Here is a 16,655-nt window from a genome sequence, read left to right on the forward strand (position 1 = left end):
ATAATGAAATGGAATCAACCCGAATGGAATGGAATGGAATGGAAAGCAATGGAATGGAATGGAATGGAATTAACACGATTGGAATGGAATGGAATGGAACGGAATATAATAGAATGGAATCAACCAGAATGGAATGTAATTGAATGGAATAGAATGGAATGGAATGGAATCAACACGAATGGAATGGAATGGAATGGAATGGAATGAAATCAACCCGAATGAAATGGATTGGAATGGAATGGAATGAAATCAACCCGAATGAAATGGAATGGAATGGAATGGAGTGGAATGGAATGGAATGGAACGGAATAAACCCAAAAGGAATGGAATGGAAGGGAATGGAATGGAACAGAATTGAATGGAATGGAATCAACTCGAATGGAATGGAATGGAATGGAATGAAATACAATGAAATGGAACGGAATGGAATCAACCCGAATGGAATGGAATGGAACGGCATGGAATGCTATGGAATGCAACGGAATCAACCCGAATGGAGTGGAGTGGAATGGAATGGAATGGAATCAACCCGAATGGAATGGAATGGAATGGAACGGAACGGAATGCAATGGAATGGAATCAACCTGAATGGAATGGAATGGAATGGAATGGAATGGAATGGAATGGAATGGAATCAACCCGAATGGAATGGAATGGAATGGAATGGAATGGAATGGAATGGAATGGAATGGAATGGAATGGAATGGAATGGAATGCAATGGAATGGAATGGAATGGAATGGAATGCATTGGAATCAACCAGAATGGAATAGAATGGAATGGAATGGAATGGAATGGAATAGATTCAACACGAATCTAATGGAGTGGAATGGAATGGAATGGAATCAACCCGAATGGAGTGGAATGGAATGGAATGGAATCGAATGGAATGGAATCAACCCGAATGGAATGGAATGGAATGGAATGGAATGGAATGGAATGGAATGGAATGGATTCAACCCGAATGGAATGGAATGGAATGGAATGGAATGGAATGGAATGGAATGAACCCGAATGGAATGGAATGTAATGGAACGGACTGGAATCAACCCGAATGGAATGGAATATAAGGGAATGGAATGGAAGGGAAAGGAATTGAATCAACCCGAATGGGATGGAACGTAATTGAATGGAATGGAATGGAATGGAATGAAATGGAACGAAATGGAATCCACCCGAATGGAATGGAATGGAATAGAATGGAATGGAATCAACCCGAACGGAATGGAATGTAATTGAATGGAATGGAATTGAATGGAACGAAATGGAACGAAATGGAATCAACCAGAATGGAATGCAATTGAATGGAATGGAGTGGAATGGAATCAACCCGAATGGAATGGAATCAACCCGAATGGAATGGAATGGAATGGAATGGAATGGAATGGAATGGAATGGAATCAACCGGAATGGAATGGAATGGAATGGAATGTAACGGACTAGAATCAACCCAAATGGAAAGGAATGGAAGGGAATGGAAAGGAATGGAAAGGAATGGAATCAACCTGAATGGAATGGAATGTAATTGAATGGAATGGAATGGAATGGAATGAAATGGAACGAAATGGAATCAACCAGAATGGAATGGAATGTAATGGAATGGAATGAAATGAAATGGATTCAACCCGAATGGAATGGACTGGAATGGCATGGAATGGAATGGAATCAACACGAATGGAATGAAATGGAATGGCATGGAATGGAATGGAATGGAGTCAATCCGAATGGAATGGAATGGAATGGAATGGAATGGAATGGAATGGAATGGAATGGAATAGAATGGAATGCATTGGAATGGAATGGAATGGAATGAAATGGAATATAATGAAATGGAATCAACCCGAATGGAATGGAATGGAATGGAAAGCAATGGAATGGAATGGAATGGTATCAACACGATTGGAATGGAATGGATTGGAATGGAATGTAATAGAATGGAATCAACCCGAATGGAATGGAATGGAATGGAATATAATGGAATGGAATGGAATCAACACGAATGGAGTGGAATGGAATGGAATGAAATGAAATGAAATGCAACGGAATGGAGTCAACCCGAATGGAATGGAATGGAACGGCATGGAATGGAATGGAATGGCATATAATCAACCCGAATGGAGTGGAGTGGAATGGAATGGAATGGAATGGAATGGCATATAATCAACCCGAATGGAGTGGAGTGGAATGGAATGGAATGGAATGGAATGGAATCAACCCGAATGGAAAGAATTGAATGGAATGGAATGGAATCGAATGGAATGGAATGGAATCAACCCGAATGGAATGGAATGGAATGGAATAGAATGGAATGGAATGGAATGGAATCAACCCGAATGGAATGGAATGGAATGGAATGGAATGAACCTGAATGGAATGGAATGGAATGGAATGGAATGGAATGGAATGGAACGGACTGGAATCAACCCGAATGGAATGGAATATAAGGGAATGTAATGGAAGGGAATGGAATGGAATCAACAAGAATGGGATGGAATGTAATTGAATGGAATGGAATGGAGTGGAATGAAATGGAACGAAATGGAATCAACCCGAATGGAATGGAATGGAATAGAATGGAATGGAATCAACCCGAAAGGAATGGAATGTAATTGAATGGAATGGAATTGAATGGAATGAAATGGAACGAAATGGAATCAACCAGAATGGAATGGAATTGAATGGAATGGAATGGAATGGAATCAACCCGAATTGAATGGAATCAACCCGAATGGAATGGAATGGAATGGAATGGAATGCAATGGAATGGAATCAACCGGAATGGAATGGAATGGAATGGAACGGACTGGAATCATCCCAAATGGAATGGAATGGAAGGGAATGGAATGGAATGGAATGGAATGGAATCAACCTGAATGGAATGGAATGTAATTGAATGGAATGGAATGGAATGGAATGAAATTGAACGAAATGGAATCAACCAGAATGGAATGGAATGTAATGGAATGGAATGAAATGAAATGGATTCAACCCGATTGGAATGGACTGGAATGGCATGGAATGGAATGGAATGGAATGGAATCAACACGAATGGAATGAAATGGAATGGCATGGAATGGAATGGAATGGAATCAACCTGAAAGGAATGGAATGAAATTGAATGGAATGGAATGGAATGGAATGAAATGGAACGAAATGCTATCAACCCGAATGGAATGGAATGGAATGGAATGGATTCAACACGAATGGTATGGAATCAACACGAATGGAATGGAATGGAATGAAATCAACCAGAATGAAATGGAATGGAATGGAATGGAATGGAATGGAGTGGAATGGAATGGAATCAACCCGAAAGGAATGGAAGGGAATGGAATTGAATAGAATTGAATGGAATGGAATCAACTCGAATGGAATGGAATGGCATGGAATGAAATGCAATGAAATGGAACGGAATGGAGTCAACCCGAATGGAATGGAATGGAACGGCATGGAATGGAATGGAATGGAGTATAATCAACCCGAATGGAGTGGAGTGAAATGGAATGGAATGGAATCAACCAGAATGGAATGGAATGGAATGGAATGAAATGCAATGTAATGGAACGGAATGGAGTCAACCCGAATGGAATGGAATGGAACGGCATGGAATGGAATGGAATGGAGTATAATCAACCCGAATGGAGTGGAGTGAAATGGAATGGAATGGAATCAACCAGAATGGAATGGAATGGAATGGAATGGAATGGAATGGAATGGAACGGAACGGAATGGAATGGAATGGAATCAACCCGAATGGAATGGAATGGAATGGAATGGAATGGAATGGAATGGAATGGAATGGAATCAACTCGAATAGAATGGAATGGAATGCAATGGAATGAAATGCAATGGAATCAACCAGAATGGAATGGAATGGAATGGCATGGCATGGAATGGAATGGAATGGAATCAACCCGAATGGAAAGGAATGGAATGGAATGGAATGGAATAGATTCAACACGAATCTATTGGAATGGAATGGAATGGAATGGAATGGAATGGAATGGAATCAACCCTAATGGAATGGAATGGGATGGAACGGAATGGAATCAACCTGAACGGAAAGGAATGGAATGGAATGGAATGGAATGGAATGGAATGGAATCAACACGTGTCTATTGGAAAGAAATGGAATGGAATGGAATGGAATGGAATCAACACGAATGGAATGGAATGGAATGGAATGGAATGGAATGGAACGGAATGGAATGGGATGGAATCAACCGGAATGCAATGTAATGGAATAGAATGGAATCAACCCGAATGGAATGGAATGGAATGGAATAGATTCAACACGAATCTAATGGAATGGAATGGAATGGAATGGAATGGAATGCAATGGAATCAACCCGAATGGAGTGGAATGGAATGGAATGGAATGGAATGGAATGGAATGGAATCAACCCGAATGGAAAGGAATGGAATGGAATGGAATGGAATGGAATCAACCCGAATGGAATGGAATGCAATGGAATGGAATGGTATCAACCCGAATGGAATGGAATGGAATGGAATGGAATGGAATGGAATGGAATGAACCCGAATGGAATGGAATGGAATGGAATGGAACGGACTGGAATCAACCCGAAAGGAATGGAATGGAAGGGAATGGAATGGAACGGAATGGAATGCAGTCAAACCGAATGGGATGGAATGTAATTGAATGGAATGGAATGCAATGGAATGAAATGGAACGAAATGGAATCAACCCGAATGGAATGGAATGGAATAGAATGGAATGCAATCAACCCGATTGGAATGGAATGTAATTGAATGGAATGGAATGGAATGGAATGGAATGGAATCAACACGAATGGTATGGAATCAACCCGAATGGAATGGAATGCAATGGAATGGAATGGAATGGAATGGAATGGAATAAACCGGAATGGAATGGAATGGAATGGAATGGAATGGAATGGAATGGAATGGAACGTACTGGAGTCAACACGAATGGAATGGAATGGAAGGGAATGGAATGGAATGGAATGGAATGGAATCAACCTGAATGGAATGGAATGCAATTGAATGGAATGGAATGGAATGGAATGGAATGGAACGAAATGCTATCAACCCGAATGGAATGGAATGGAATGGAATGGATTCAACCCGAATGGAATGGAGTGGAATGGCATGAAATGGAATGGAATGGAATGGAATCAACACGTATGGAATGATATGGAATGGCATGGAATGGAACGGAATACAATGGAGTCAGTCCGAATGGAATGGAATGGAATGGAATAGAATGGAATGGATTGGAATGGAAAGGAATGGAATGAAATGGAATATAATGGAATGGAATGGAATGAAATGGAACGAAATGGTATCAACCCGAATGGAATGGAATGGCATGGAATGGAATGGAATGGAATGGAGTCAATCCGAATGGAATGGAATGGAATGGAATGGAATGGATTGGAATGGAATGGAATAGAATGGAATGGATAGGAATGGAAAGGAATGGAATGAAATGGAATATAATGGAATGGAATCAACCCGAATGGAATGGAATGGAATGGAATGGAATGGAATGGAAGGGAATCAACACGAAAGGAATGGAATGGAAGGGAATGGAATGGAATAGAATTGAATGGAATGGAAGCAACTCGAATGGAATGGAATGGAATGGAATGAAATGCAATGAAATGGAACCGAATGGAGTCACCCCAAATGGAATGGAATGGAACGGCATGTAATGGAATGGAATGGAATGGAATCAACCCGAATGAAGTGGAGTGGAATGGAATGGAATGGAATCAACCCGAATGGAATGGAATGGAATGGAAAGGAACGGAATGGAATGCAATGGAATCAACACGAATGGAATGGAATGGAATGGAATGGAATCAACCCGAATGGAATGGAATGGAATGGAATGGAATGCAATGGAATCAACCAGAATGGAATGGAATGGAACGGCATGGCCTGGAATGGAATGGAATGGAATCAACCCGTATGGAACGGAATGGAATGGAATGGAATGGAATGGAATGGAATAGATTCAACACGAATCTAATGCAATGGAATGGAATGGAATGGAATGGAATGGAATGGAATCGAATAGAATGGAATCCACCCGAGTGGAATGGAATGGAATGGAATCAACTGGAATGAAATGGGATGGAATGGAAGTGAATGGAATGGAAATGAATGGTATGGAATGGAATCAACCCGAATGGAATGGAATGGGATGGAACGGAATGGAATCAACATGAACGGAAAGGAATGGAATGGAATGGAATGGAATGGAATGGAATGGAATGGAATCAACCGGAATGGAGTGGACTGGAATGGCATGCAATGCAATGGATAGGAATGGAATGGAATCAACACGAATCTAATATAATGGAATGGAATGGAATGGAATTTAATGGAATGGACTGCAGTCAACTCGATTGGAACGGAATGCAAAGGAATGGAATGGAATGGAATGGAATGGAATCAACTGGAATGGAATGGAATGGAATAGAATCAACCCGAATGGAATGGAATGGAATGGAATGGAATCAACCCGAATGGAACGGAATGGAATGGAATGGAAAGGAATCAACCCGAATGGATTGGAATGGAATGGAATGGCATGGAATGGAAAGGAATGGAATGGGATCAACCCGAATGGAATGGAATGGAATGGAATTGAGTGGAATGGAATCAACACGAATCTAATGGAATGGAATTGAAAGCAATGGAATGAAATGGAATCAACCCGAATGGAATGGAATGGAATGGAATCTAATGGAATCAACTGGAATGCAATGGAAGGGAATGGAATGGAATGGAATGGAATGGAATCAACACGAATGGAATCGAATGTGATGGAACGGAATGGAATCAACACGAATGGAAAGGAATGGAATGGAACGGAATCAACACGAATCTAATGGAATGGAATGGAATGGAAGGGAATGGAATCCACACGAATGGAATGGAATGGAATGGAATGGAATGGAATGGAATCCACATGAATGGAGTGGAATGGAATGGAATGGAATCAACTGGAATGGAATGGAATGTGATGGAACGGAATGGAATGGAACGGAATTGAATCAAACCGAATGGAATGGAATGGAATGGAATGGAATGGAATGGAATGGAATCAGCATGAATAGAGTGGAATGGAATGGAATGGAATGGACAGGAATGGAATGGAATCAATCCGAATGGAATGGAATGGAATGGAATGGAATGGAATGGAATGGAATGGAATCATCCCGAATGGAATGGAATGGAATGGAATGGAATGGAATAGAATGGTCTGGAATGGAATTGAATGGAATCAACCCGAATAGAATGAAATGGAATGGAATGGAATGGAATCAATCCGAATGGAATGGAATGGAATGGAATTGAATGGAATGGAATCACCACGAATCTAATGGAATGGAGTGGAATGGAATGGAATGCAATGGAATCAACTGGAATGGAATGGAATGGAATGGAATCTACACGAATATAATGGGGTGCGATGGAACGGAATGGAATCAACCTGAATGGAAAGGAATGGAATGGAATGGAATCAACACGAATCTAATGGAATGGAATGGAATGGAATGGAATGGAATGGAATCCACACGAATGGAATGGAATGGAATGGAATCAACCGGAAAGGAATGGAATGGAATGGAATGGAATGGAATGCAATGCAATGGAATGGATTGGAATGGAATGGAATCAACATGAATGGAGTGGAATGGAATGGAATGGAATGGAATGGAATCATCCCGAATGGAATGGAATGGAAGACAATGGAATGGAATGGAATGGAATGGAATGGAATGGAATGGATTGGAATGGAATCAACCCGAATGAAATGGAATGGAATGCACTGGAATTGAATGGAACGGATTTGAATGGAATCAATCCGAAAAGAATGGAAAGGAATTGAATGGAATGGAATATATCCGAATGGAATGGAATGGAAAGGAATATAATAGAATGGAATGGAATGGAATGGAATGGAATGGAATGGAATCAAACCACATGGAATGGAATCGAGCGGAATCAACTCGAATGGAATGGAATGGAATGGAATGGAATGGAATCACCCCGAGTGGAATGGAATGCAATGGAAAGGAATGGAATGGATTCAACCTGAATGGAATGGAATGGAATGGAAGGAAATGGAATCAACCCGAATGGAATGGAATGGAATGGAATGGAATGGAATAAACCAGAATGGAATGGAATCAACCCGAATGGAATGGAATGGGATGGAATGGAATGGAATCAACCCCAATGGAAAGGAATGGAATGGAATGGAATGGAATGGAATTGAATGGAATGGAATCAACATGAGTCAAATGGAAAGAAATGGAATGGAATGGAATGGAATGGAATCAACCCGAATGGAATGGAAAGGAATGGAATGGAATCAACCTGAAAGGAATGGAATGGAATGGAATGGTATGAAACGGAATGGAATCAACACGAATGGAATGGGTAGCAATGGAATGGAATGAAATGGAATGGATTGGGTTGCAATGGAATGGAATGAAATGGAATGGAATGGAAAGGAATGGAATCAACTGGAATGGAATGGCATGAAATGGAAAGGAATGGAATCATCCCGAATTGAATGGAATGGAATACAATGCAATGGAATGGAATGGAATGGAATGGATTGGAATGGAATCAACCCGAATGAAATGGAAAGGAATGGAATGGAATTGAATGGAACGGATTTGAATGGAATCCACTTGAATAGAATGGAAAGGAATGGAATGGAATGGAATGGAATGGAATGGAATGGAATGGAATCAACCCGAATGGAATGGAATGTAATTGAATGGAATGGAATGGAATCAACCCGAATGGAATGGAATCAACCCGAATGGAATGGAATGGAATGGAATGGAATGGAATGGAATGGAATCAACCGGAATGGAATGGAATGGAATGCAATGGAACGGACTGGAATCAACCCGAATGGAATGGAATGGAATGGCATGGAATGGAATGGAATGGAATCAACACGAATGGAATGTAATGGAATGGCCTGTAATGGTATGGAATGGAATGGAGTCAATCCGAATGGAATGGAATGGAATGCAATGGAATGGAATAGAATGGAATGGAATGGAATGGAATGAAATGAAATGGGATATAATGGAATCGAATCAACAGGAATGGAATGTAATGGAATGGACTGCAATGGAATGGAAAGGAATGGAATCAACCCGATTGGAATTGAATGGAATGGAATAGAATGTAAGGGAATGCAATCAACCCGAATGAAATGGAATGGAATGGAATGGAATGGAATCAACTCGATTGGAACGGAATGGAATGGAATGGAATTGTATGGAATGGAATGCAATGGAATCAACTGGAACGCAAAGGAATGGAATGGAATGGAATGGATTGGAATGGAATCAACCCAAATGGAATGGAAAGCGATGGAACGGAATGGAATCAACCCGAATAGAAAGGAATGGAATGGAATGGAATCAACATGAATCTAATGGAATGGAATGGAATTGAATGGAATGGAATGGAATGGAATCCACACGAATGGAGTGGAATTGAATGGAATGGAATGGAATGGAATGGAATCAACCGGAATGGAATGGAATGTGATGGAACGGAATGGAATGGAACGGAATTGAATCAAACCAAATGGAATGGAATGGAATGGAATGGAATGCAATGGAATGGAATGGAATGGAATGGAATCAGCATGAATAGAGTGGAATGGAATGGAATGGAATGGACTGGAATGGAATGGAATCAACCCGAATGGAATGGAATGGAATGGAATAGAATGGAATGGAATGGAATCATCCCGAATGGAATGGAATGGAAGGGAATGGAATGGAATGGAATGGAATGGAATTGTATGGAATGGAATTGAATGGAATCAACCCGAATAGAATGAAATGGAATGGAATGGAATGGAATCAATCAGAATGGAATGGAATGGAATGGAATTGAATGGAATGGAATCACCACGAATCTAATGGAATGGAATTGAATGGAATGGAATGCAATGGAATCAACCCTTATGGAATGGAGTGGAATGGAATGGAATGCAATGGAATCAACTGGAATGGAATGCAATCTACAAGAATAAAACGGGGTGCGATGGAACGGAAAGGAATCAACCCGAATGGAAACGAATGGAATGGAATGGAATCAACACGAATCTAATGGAATGGAATGGAATGGAATGGAATGGAATCCACACGAATGGAATGGAATGGAATGGAATGGAATGGAATCAACCGGAATGGAATGGAATGGAATGGAATGGAATGGAATGGAATGGAATGGAATGGAATCAACACGAATGGAATGGAATGTGATGGAACGGAATGGAATGGAATGGATTGGAATCAACACGAATGGAATGGATTGGAATGGAATGGAATGCAGTGGAATGGATTGGAATGGAATGGAATCAACATGAATGGAGTGGAATGGAATGGAATGGAATGGAATGGAATCATACCGAATGGAATGGAATGGAATACAATGGAATGCAATGGAAAGGAATGGAATGGAATGGATTGGAATGGAATCAACCCGAGTGAAATGGAATGGAATGCAATGGAATTGAATGGAACGGATTTGAATGGAATCAATCCGAATAGAATGGAAAGGAATGGAATGGAATGGAATATTCCCGAATGGAATGGAATGGAAAGGAATGGAATAGAATGGAATGGAATGGAATGGAATGGAATGGAATGGAATCAAACCACATGGAATGGAATCGAGTGGAATCAACTCGAATGGACTGGAATGGAATGGAAAGGAATGGAATGGAATGGAATCACCCCGAATGGAATGGAATGCAATGGAAAGTAATAGAGTGGATTCAACCTGAATGGAATGGAATGGAATGGAATGGAAGCAACGCGAATGGAATGCAATGGAACGACACGGAATGGAATGCAATGGAATGTAATCAACCGGAATGGAGTGGAGTGAAATGGAATTGAATGGAATGGAATCAACACGAATCTAATGGAATGGAATGGAATGGAATGCAATTGAATGGAATGGACTGGAATCAACTCGATTGGAACAGAATGCAATGGAATGGAATGGAACGGAATGGAATAGAATCAATCGGAATGGAATGGCATGGAATGGAATGAACCCAAATGGAATGGAATGGAATGGAACGGAATGGAATGGAATGGAATGGAATCAATCAGAATGGAATGGAATGGAATGGAATTGAATGGAATGGAATCAACCCGAATGGAATGGAATGGAATGGAATGGAATGGAATGGAATGGAATCAATCCCAATGGAATGGCATGGAATGCAATGGAATGGAATGGAATGGAAATGAATGGAATGGTTTCAACACGAATCTAATGGAATGGAATGGGATGGAATGGAATGGAATGGAATCAACCGGAATGGAATGGAATGGAATGGAATGCAATGGAATCAACTGCAATGGAATGGAATGGAATCAACCCGAATGGAATGGAATGGGATGGATCGGAATGGAACCAACACGAATGGAAAGGAATGGAATGGAATGGAACGGAATTGAATGAACGTAATCAACACGAGTCTAATGAAATGGAATGGAATGGAATCAAAACGAATGGAATGAAATGGAATGGAATGGAATGGAATGGAATGGAATCAACCGGAATGGAATGGAATGGAATGGAATGGAATGGAAGGGAATCAACCGGAATGGAATGGAATGGGATGGAACGGAATGGAATGGAATGGAATGGAATGGAATGAAACGGAATGGAATCAACACGAATGGAATGGAATCAACACGAATGGAATGGAATGGAATGGAATGGAATGGAATGGAATGGAACGGAATGTAATGGAATGGAATCAACCCGAATGGAAAGAAATGGAATGGAGTGGAATGGAATGGAATGTAATGGAATCAACTCGAATGGAATGGAATTAAATGGAATGGAAAGGAATGTAATCATTCCGAAAGGAATGGAATGGAAGGGAATGGAATGGAATGGAATGGAATGCAATGGAATCAACCATAAGGGAATGGAATGGAATCGAATTGAATGGAATCGAATGGAATGGAATGGAATCAGCACGAATGGAATGGAATGGAATGGAATGGAATCAACCGGAATGGAGAGGACTGGAATGGCATGGAATGGAATGGATTGGAATGGAACGGAATCACCAGGAATCTAATATGATGGAATGGAATGGAATGGAATTTAATGGAATGGACTGGAGTCAACTCGATTGGAACGGAATGCAATGGAATGGAATGGAATGGAATCACTCGGAATGGAATGGAATGGAATGGAACGGAAAGGAATGGAATGGAATGGATTCAACCGGAATGGAGAGGACTGGAATGGCATGGAATGGAATGGATTGGAATGGAACGGAATCACCACGAATCTAATATGATGGAATAGAATGGAATGGAATTTAATGGAATGGACTGGAGTCAACTCGATTGGAACGGAATGCAATGGAATGGAATGGAATGGAATGGAATCACTCGGAATGGAATGGAATGGAATGGAACGGAATGGAATGGAATGGAATCAACCCGAATGGAATGGAATGGAATGGAATAGAATGGAATGGATTGGAATGGAATGGAATGGAATGAAATGGAATATAATGGAATGGAATCAACCCAAATGGAATGGAATGGAATGGAAAGCAATGGAATGGAATGGAATCAACACGAATGGAATGGAATGGAATGGAATGGAATGGAATGGAATGGAATGGAATAGAATGGAATCAACCCGAATGGAATGGAATGGAAGGGAATGGAATGGAATGGAATGGAATCAACACGAAAGAAATGGAATGGAATGGAATGCAATGGAATGGAATGGAATGGAGTGGAATGGAATGAAATCAACCCGAATGGAATGGAATGGAATGGAATGGAATGGAATGGAATGGAATGGAATCAACCCGAAAGGAATGGAATGGAATGCAATGGAATGGAATGGAATGGAATGGAATCAACCCGAAAGGAACGGAATGGAAGGGAATGGAATGGAGTAGAATTCAATGGAATGGAATCAACCCGAATGGAATGGAATGGAACGGCATGGAATGGAATGGAATGGAATGGAATCAACCCGAATGGAATGGAATGGAATGGAACGGAACGGAATGGAATGGAATGGAGTCAACCCGAATGGAATGGAATGGAATGGAATGGAATGGAATGGAATGGAATGGAATCAACCCGAATGGAATGGAATGGAATGGAATGGAATAGAATGCAATGGAATCAACCAGAATGGAATGGAATGGAATGGAATGGCATGGCATGGAATGGAATGGAATGGAATCAACCCGAATGGAACGGAATGGAATGGAATGGAATGGAATGGAATGCAATGGAAGAGATTCAACACGAATCTAATGGAATTGAATGGAATTGAATAGAATGGAATCAACCCGAATGGAATGGAATGGAATCAACTGGAATGAAATAGAATGGAATGGAATGGAATGGAATGGAATGGAATGGAATGGAATCATCCCGAATGGAATGGAATGGGATGGAACGGAATGGAATCAACCTGAACGGAAAGGAATGGAATGGAATGGAATGGAATAGAATGGAATGGAATCAACACGTGTCTAATGGAAAGAAATGGAATGGAATGGAATGGAATGGAATCAAAACGAATGGAATGGAATGGAATGGAATGGAATGGAATGGAACGGAATGGAATGGGATGGAATCAACCGGAATGGAATGGAATGGAATAGAATGGAATCAACTCGAATGGAATGGAATTAAATGGAAAGGAAAGGAATGTAATCAACCCGAAAGGAATGGAATGGAATGGAATGGAATGGAATGGAATGCAATGGAATCAACCCTAAGGGAATGGAATGGAATGGAATCGAATGGAATGGAATGGAATCAGCACGAATTGAATGGAATGGAATGGATTGGAATCAACCGGAATGGAGTGGACTGGAATAGCATGGAATGGAATGGATTGGAATGGAACGGAATCAACACGAATCTAATATAATGGAATGGAATGGAATGCAATTTAATGGAATGGACTGGAGTCAACTCGATTGGAACGGAATGCAATGGAATGGAATGGAATGGAATGGAATCAACCGGAATGGAATGGAATGGAATGGATTCAACCTGTATGGAATGGAATGGAATGGAACGGAATGGATTGGAATGGAATGGAATCAACCCGAATGGAATGGAATGGAACGGCATGGAATGGAATGGAATGGAATGGAATGGAATCAACCCGAATGTAGTGGTGTGGAATGGAATGGAATGGAATCAACCCGAATGGAATGGAATGGAATGGAACGGAACGCAATGGAATGGAATGGAATCAACCGGAATGGAATGGAATGGAATGGAATGGAATGGAATGGAATGGAATGGAATGGAATGGAATGGAATCAACTCGAATGGAATGGAATGGAATGGAATGGAATGGAATGGAATGGCATGGCATGGAATGGAATGGAATGGAATCAACCCGAATGGAACCGAATGGAATGGAATGGAATGGAATGGAATGGAATAGATTCAACACGAATCTAATGGAATGGAATGGAATGGAATCAACCCGAATGGAGTGGAATGGAATGGAATGGAATGGAATCAACCAGAATGGAATGGATAGGAATGGAATCAACCCGAACGGAATGGAATGGAATGGAATGGTATGGAATGGAATGGAATGGAATGGAATCACCCCGAATGGAATGGAATGGAATGGAATCAACCCGAATGGAATGGAATGGAATGGAATGGAATGGAATCAACCAGAATGGAATGGATAGGAATGGAATCAACCCGAACGGAATGGAATGCAATGGAATGGTATGGAATGGAATGGAATGGAATGGAATCACCCCGAATGGAATGGAATGGAATGGAATCAACCCGAATGGAATGGAATGGAATGGAATGGAATGGAATGGAATGAACCCGAATGGAATGGAATGGAATGGAACGGACTGGAATCAACCCGAATTGAATGGAATGGAAGGGAAAGGAATGGAAGGGAATGGAATGGAATCAACCCGAATGGGATGGAATGTAATTGAATGGAATGGAATGGAATGGAATGAAATGGAATCAACCCGAATGGAATGGAATGGAATAGAATGGAATGGAATCAACCCGAATGGAATGGAATGTAATTGAATGGAAAGGAATGAAATGGAATGAAATGGAATCAACCACAATGCAATGGAATTGAATGGAATGGAATGCAATGGAATGGAATGGAATGGAATCAACCCGAATGGAATGGAATCAACCCGAATGGAATGGAATGGAATGGAATGGAATGGAATGGAATGGAATGGAATAGATTCAACACGAATCTAATGGAATGCAATGAAATGGAATGGAATGGAATGGAAAGGAATAGAATGGAATCAACCCGAATGGAATGGAATGGAATGGAATGGAATCAACTGGAATGAAATGGAATGGAATGGAATGGAATGGAATGGAATGGAATCAACCCGAATGGAATGGAATGGAATGGAACGGAATGGAATCAACCTGAACGGAAAGGAATGTAATGAAATGGAATGGAATGGAATGGAATGGAATCAACCCGAATGGAATGGAATGGAATGGAATGGAATGGAATGGAATGGAATGGAATGGAATGGAATTGAATGGAATGAAATCAACACGTGTCTAATGGAAAGAAATGGAATGGAATGGAATGGAATGGAATGGAATCAACACGAATGGAATGGAATGGAATGGAATGGAATGGAATGGAATGGAATTGAATGGAATGGAACGGAATGTAATGGAATGGAATCAACCCGAATGGAATTTAATGGAATGGAGTGGAATGGAATGGAATGGAATGGAATCAACTCAATGGAATGGAATTAAATGGAATGGAAAGGAATGTAATCAACCCGAAAGGAATGGAATGGAATGAAATGGAATGGAATGGAATGGAATGCAGTGGAATCAACCCTAAGGGAATGGAATGCAATGGTATCAACCCTAAGGGAATGGAATGCAATGGAATGGAATGGAATCGAATGGAACGGAATGGAATCAGCAAGAATTGAATGGAATGGAATGGAATGGAATCAACCGGAATGGAGTGGACTGGAATGGAAGGGAATGGAATGGAGTAGAATTGAATGGAGTGGAGTCAACTCGAACGGAATGGAATGGAATGGAATGAAATGCAATGAAATGGAACGGAATGGAATGGAATGAAATGCTATGGAATCAACGAGAATGGAATGGAATGGAATGGAATGGAATGGAATGGCATGGAATGGAATGGAATCAACCCGAATGGAACGGAATGGAATGGAATGGAATGGAATGCAATGGAATAGATTCAACACGGATCTAATGGAATGGAATGGAATGGAATGGAATGGAATGGAATGGAATGGAATAGAATGGAATCAACCCGAATGGAATGGAATGGAAACAAGTGGAATGAAATAGAATGGAATGCAATCGAATGGAATGGAATGGAATGGAATGGAATGGAATGGAATCATCCCGAATGGAATGGAATGGGATGGAACGGAATGGAATCAACCTGAACGGAAAGGAATGGAATGGAATGGAATTGAATTGAATGGAATGGAATCAACACGTGTCTAATGGAAAGAAATGGAATGGAATGGAATGGAATGGAATGGAATCAACACGAATGGAATGGAATGGA

The sequence above is a fragment of the Pan troglodytes genome, chromosome 16 (assembly GCF_028858775.2).
Source record: "Pan troglodytes isolate AG18354 chromosome 16, NHGRI_mPanTro3-v2.0_pri, whole genome shotgun sequence".
Lineage (NCBI taxonomy): Eukaryota > Metazoa > Chordata > Mammalia > Primates > Hominidae > Pan > Pan troglodytes.